Source organism: Anoplolepis gracilipes, chromosome 10 (assembly GCF_047496725.1).
Source record: "Anoplolepis gracilipes chromosome 10, ASM4749672v1, whole genome shotgun sequence".
Classification (NCBI taxonomy): Eukaryota; Metazoa; Arthropoda; class Insecta; order Hymenoptera; family Formicidae; genus Anoplolepis; species Anoplolepis gracilipes.
This window is the reverse complement of record NC_132979.1, coordinates 8971001-8977580: the sequence shown is the minus strand read 5'-3', so window position 1 is coordinate 8977580 and position 6580 is coordinate 8971001.

The following is a 6580-nucleotide window of genomic DNA, read 5'->3' as shown; positions in this document are numbered from 1 at the left end:
TTTACTATTATTTAATAATTAATGATTCTCGTTTCTATACATTAGGTAAAAATCTACTCTTAAAATATTTTTACAATAAGTTAAACGTTCTATATAATTTTATAAAAAATTAAATGTTGAGGATAACAATATAAGTTAACAAAAAGTGTTTTAAATTAATTGTAGAGATATTTTTTAAGTGACAATATAATTAAATAAAATAATTAAATAATTAAAATAATATTTAATTAAAATGAAATTATGATAATGTAACTGTGAATTATAATAATGTAAATTTTTTTGTCTCCTAAAAAGTTTAAATTGGTGTTTTTTATGAGAAAAAAAGAAAGAGAAAATTTTCATTTAAATTAATTTGCACGTTTTATAATAGAATGACGTAAAAAAAGACCTTGAAAGTAATTGAAAAGATACTTTGCATAATATCGTTAAATATGAGCATATATGTATATATATAAAATTTCTTTACGTATGTTCAAAAACGTTGAAAATGGGTTGTGAACTATCAATATTGTAATATTCGATAGATGTCACTATTTTCATTTTACAGTAATTTTCTTAAGATTTGGTTAAATTATACATTTTAATTTATTTTTGATAATTTTAGAAACTTACTACATAAGCATATATTTAAATAATTAGGCGCATTCAACTTATGTATTTTAAATACAGAAATGATCTAATACTATTTATACGATAAAAGAATATAAAATAATATTTTTTCTCACTAAAAATTATTATGAATTATTATCTAGTATAAATATTATTATCTATTATTATATTATAATCTATTATTATCTATATAATATATAATTATTTAATATGTAAATTTAATTTATTTAATATAAAATTATACGTTCTTTCATCTGTTTTTTTTATTTGCAAATTACTCATCTTTATATATTTTTGTAGAAGTGTTGCGTTCTCTATCTTCAAGAATACTCGTTGCAATACAATGAAACATCTCCATTTTTTTATTCGTATGATTGAGTATACCCAAGAGCGGTCATCTAATTAATTAGACCGTAATTAACTGCGCAAGATCAATCATTTGACCGGCACTTCCATAAAATCCTCTCAAAGCCGGTTTACACGACTAATTGAAAATTAATATTCCTCCGATTCCGTTACTCGTCAAGGCGAAAATTTTCGCATAAAACGATCGGATATTCGTAAGAGTCAAAGTTATTTGTGCGAAGACACGAGCCTAAACCTGTTCCGGCTGGATAGCTAGAAGGAAGAAGCGACTGGAAATAAATCGTCCGGAATGAAAATATTGGAAATATACAACATCGCCCGCACTCGAAGAATAATCGATCTGGGCCACAACGGGTTTTTTCGTCCTCGATCTCCAACGAACAAACAACGAGATTAATCTCCTCCCTTGCGAACGAGAGCAAAAAAATAGACACGCGACAGTTGTTGACAAAACTATTTATCAAAGGACGCGAATTTCGTGAAAGTATTTTTTTTGAGGTTTAATCATCAATCAAATCGATCAAATGTTATTTAAATGCAGTATTGTTGGTAAACAGAAGTAAAAATCAAGTATTTTCTTTATATTAGTACAAAAGAGGACGCATTTTGCAAAAAAATAGAGTATTTTATTATTTTGTTATTAATTATATATTTTATACATTTATCTATTATTGTATAATTATAAGTTAATAATAAAATTTTATTATTAAAAAGAAATATGACACATAATAATTAAAAACTGTCATTATTTGATTCACAAATGCAAAATTCTCTTTCTCTACAAGATCTTTAAAATTAATAACGTTATCTAAAAGAAATTAAATTTAAAGTGAGATGTGTCAAAATTTTATACATAAAAATAAATTAAAAATAATAAAGAATAAAATTAATTATAAAAATTATATAAAAAATAATAAGATTTAATAATTTTTATATTAAATAATATAAATAAAATTTTAATAAAAAAATAGTTTTAAAATTTGAAATTTTTTGGGAAAATTAATAATTTACTTATAAAAAAATTTTTTAATTAAATTTTTATATAATAAAAATATAAATTTAATTTATTAGAAAATTAACGTTATCTAAAGAAAATTAAATTTAAAGTGAGATGTGTTAAATTATAAGAATGTATTATACATATATATTGTAGACAAACATATTAGTTTTTTTAATATCTTATAATAAAATTTTTGAATTTTTAATTTTCTCACTTTTACACAATATGTAATTTAAGGATATTCTTATAGAGATTAATCATGCTCAACTTTGTTCTGACGATTTTCAACGGAAGTATTACGACCATCTGTGCACTTTAATCTTTTCTTCTATGTTCCGTTCTTATCTCAAGCATTCAGAGCTAGCTGTGCAAATCTGTACTCTGCAGCTTTCCAGTTTCAGAATAAATGTATTAATATTGTCCGTGTATATCTATTTCTTCTGTTTTATCCATCTCTTTTTATACGTTTCACACATTTCTTAAATATTTCTTACCGAATTATGAAAATGAAAAATACAAGTTTTTTATATTTATTAAGTTTATATTTCATAATATTTATTTTGTTTATAATATTAATAATATTTAGTTAATATTAATTATGTTTACATTTATACGTTTCACAAAAAATTGCATTAATTTATTTTATATAATCTATGATTATACTAATATATGTACAGTAATATAATAATTATATTATAATAATATAATATAAAACACAATATTATTGTATATAATTACAACTTGATTTTATTCATTTAACATCTCTTTCTCTCTCTCTCTCCCCTCTCCTCTCTCTCGAATTATTTTTAAAGTTAATATAAAATTAGATAGAACATTTTGTCAAAAAATCTGTCTCAAATTAATTAAAATTAACATTAAATGTTCAAAATCTAATACGTACGAATGATAAACGAATCATTGCTGAATAGCTGATTGCTTGTATAAATGCAAACCGGATAGACTTTTACACTAGGGAGTACCTTCCGGTCTTATTGAATTTCGGTCCAATTGCCATAACAAATCCTTGAAGAAGAAAAGCAAGCGCTTTGAAAGAGGATGAGGAACAAAAGAAGTAAATTTTAGCGGCGACGTGGCTACTTTGTTCCCAATTTGCTCCGTAAGTCCACGGAAGAGACAAAGAGGAAACGGAAGTATACGTTCGTAGTAATCAGTGCTAGAAAAATGCCACGACTTCTCTTGGCGATTAATTCTAATAAACCCGCCGACAAAATGATTTCTCACCGGCCATCGGTTCTGCTAACGCGCTGATGGTCTTATTACAAAAGTAAATTTTTCCGCCTTTTCGACGGTCCTCTGCTCATGTCTCGTGCAAAATAAGATTAATAACAGGGCTCCTCATACATACACACGCACACAGACAACAGAGTTCATAGCGTGCTTCCCTGAAATATAAATTTGACAGTTGTACTTACGAGAGAAGAGAGAAACCGAATTTTCAACGTAATACTGTTCTGTAATAAATGAGTTTAATTATTTGAAGTTAAGCAATAACATTCTCTTTAGGATGAATAAGATTGAATGAAAAACAGAAACCACGAAAGAGCTCTTGCAATTTTAATCATCTATTATGTCATATGGATTAATGTACATCATAACGTATATACTGCAATTTTTGGACTAAAGTGATATCCTAGAGAAAAAATAGATACAATTAAATATGGAAGGAGCTGATATATTATACTACGCAAAAAAATTGAAGGGCCACTTTTTTCCATAAAAAAGCCCAATTTTCAAGTAGGTTCAACTTCTTTAAAAATAATTGGAATAAGATCAATAAAAAAGCATGTTAAAACTTGAAGCTTTAGAATCTTTAAATGAATTTCAATTCTTTTTATTCATTACAAAATTACATTGTAAGAAAGCGACGTCCGTTGATTGAACAAATTTTTTAAAAGTTTGTCCAAAAATAACGAATTAAAAGAAAATCCTATCACGATTTCATTAATTGGGTGGTAAACAGCAGAGTTTTAGCTTTAATTTCACTTTTTAACGAATATCTTATGATTTTTTTTCGCCGAGATATTCATTAAAGCAAAATCGAACTATTAACTTTTAACGCTTATAACTAGTAAAAAAATGATTATTTAATCATTAATTTAAGTTTTTGAAATATACAGAAAAAAAACTTAACACTTCAATCTTTTGTACGAGTAACTGGAATGCTTTTGACTTATAAACGTTGTAGAGTTTATGAAAATTTTTGCGTTTTTTTCGTTAATTTTCATTGATTTATATAAAAAAGATAAAAATGCAATTTTTACTTGATTTTTAATTATTTTAATTAATGTACGATTATTTTTTCACTAGTTATAAGTGTTCAAAGTCAATAGCTCAATTTTGCTATAAAAATAAATATCTCGAGGAATAAAATCATAAAGCATTTGTAAAAAAATGAAATTAAGGCTAAAACTCAGCTCTTTAACGCCAATTAATGAAATTGTGCCAAGATTTTTTTTTAATACGATATTCTTGAACAAACTTTTCAAAAATTTGTTCAATCGACGGACGTTGCTTTTTACAATGTAATTTTGTAACAAATAGAAAGAATTATAATAAAATTTACTCAAAGATTCTAAAACTAAAAACTTTAAGCTTTGAAACGCTTTTGTATTGATTTTATTCTGATTATTTTTAAAGAAGTTGCAACTACTTGAAAATTGACCTTTTTTATGAAAGAAAGTGGCCCTTTAATCTTTTTGCGTAGTGTAATATGGATATAAATATACAATTAAACATGGAAAAATCTGATATATTATTTTATATGATCATATATAATAATATCATAAATTTGGCGTAATATGATATTATTTAATCATATTTTTATATAATCATATGATGATACTGTAATTAATTCTATTATTACGGGAAAATAATTCTGTTATATATTCTTAAAACCCTTTCTAGACGAGAAATTCAGCTTTTATATGCTTTTAATCCATATCGATTTCTCCCTTTAATAACACTTTTAAATTTTAAATATTTAAACGTTAAAGTTTATTTTTCAGACTTTATAATAAATTCAGAGTAAATTCCTTTTTAGGATATTTGTTGAATTTTTTAAATAGATTTATAAAAAGAAAATCTTATAAATCTATATAAATAAATCATCTAAATAATTATAAATAAAAATACTGATATTTTAATAGCCAAATATATTTTAAATTATTTTTTGTCACAAAATAATTTCAAAAAATATTAGAATGTAAACTGTTTACTGTATAAATATTTTATCGATAAAAAGTGTGACTCTGTTATTTAGAATCTAAGAAACGTCATTTTGTTCTATAATTTTACGAATTTTTCGGACTATTTTAGATAAATCTCTCTTTAATTCAGACACAAACTAGCCAGCTAGACGAACTATTACAGGCTAAAGTTCTTGAAGAAATTGCTGCTAACTTCTTTGGAACTTTGCGGGGATTTCGATCTATCGTTGCAAAAGCGCACGAAGCGGCGAAGTAGTAGTAGAAGATGTAAGCCGATGAGGAATGAGGTGAATCAGACGTTCGAAAACCGATAATCAAAGTTGTACGGCGATTCGCGCTAAGCTTAATTAATGGAAAGTCATTTTGCGACTTTTACTTATCATTAGAGATTTATTTAGTCACAATCAATGAATTAATCTTCTTTCATCGGTGAAAAATGTGCATCAATTACCAATGCCTTAAGTATTTCACATAACATCTTATTGTTCTCGTAGAATAAAAATTTATACACTTTTTTTGTACTTGAAATTTAATATGAGATGATATTTTAATAACATTAATAATATAATAATAATAATATATTAATTGTATAATAAAATTTTTATAAAACTTAGAAAATTGAAATTTTAAAACACATGTACAAAAGTAATTATTTAATAAAAAAAATATATTTGTGTATATGATGTGAATATGTTTGACACACACTATTGCTTTCATCTCGTTTAAAAATGATCAATCATTTTCAATATTAAATATAATAAACTTTGCATGACAGATTATTATTTATTTGCATGACGATTGTGACGTATTATTTTATTTATTTTTACAAAATGTTGAAAAAACTGATAGAATGAACGATAGAAAACAATTTTTATATTTATGTTGTGTATTTTAACATTAATTGAAATATATATATTTATATAAAGAAAGAAAAATTAATGACTTAAAAGTAAACAATTTAAGCGTTTTATAGTTCAGTCGAGCCATTTTATATTTTCTATAGAAAATAATAAAAAGTATACATTAATATCAAATAAAAGAATCATAGGTGTATTACGTATCAAAAATAAAGAGTTGCAGAAGTTTAAATTTTCCCATATTATTTTTACAGCTATTTACAAAGATCCAGCTCAAGAGTCCGGACAAAAAATACACTACGCAAAAAAAACTAAAGGGCCACTTTCTTTTATATAAAAAAAGCCAATTTTCAAGTAGTTGCCACTTCCTTAAAAATAATTGGAATAAGATCAATAAAAAAGCATTTCAAAGCTCGAAGTTTCTAGTTTTAGAATCTTTAAGTGAATTTCAATTCTTTCTATATGTTGCAAAATTACATTGTAAGAAAATGACGTCCGTCGATTAAACAAATTTTTCAAAA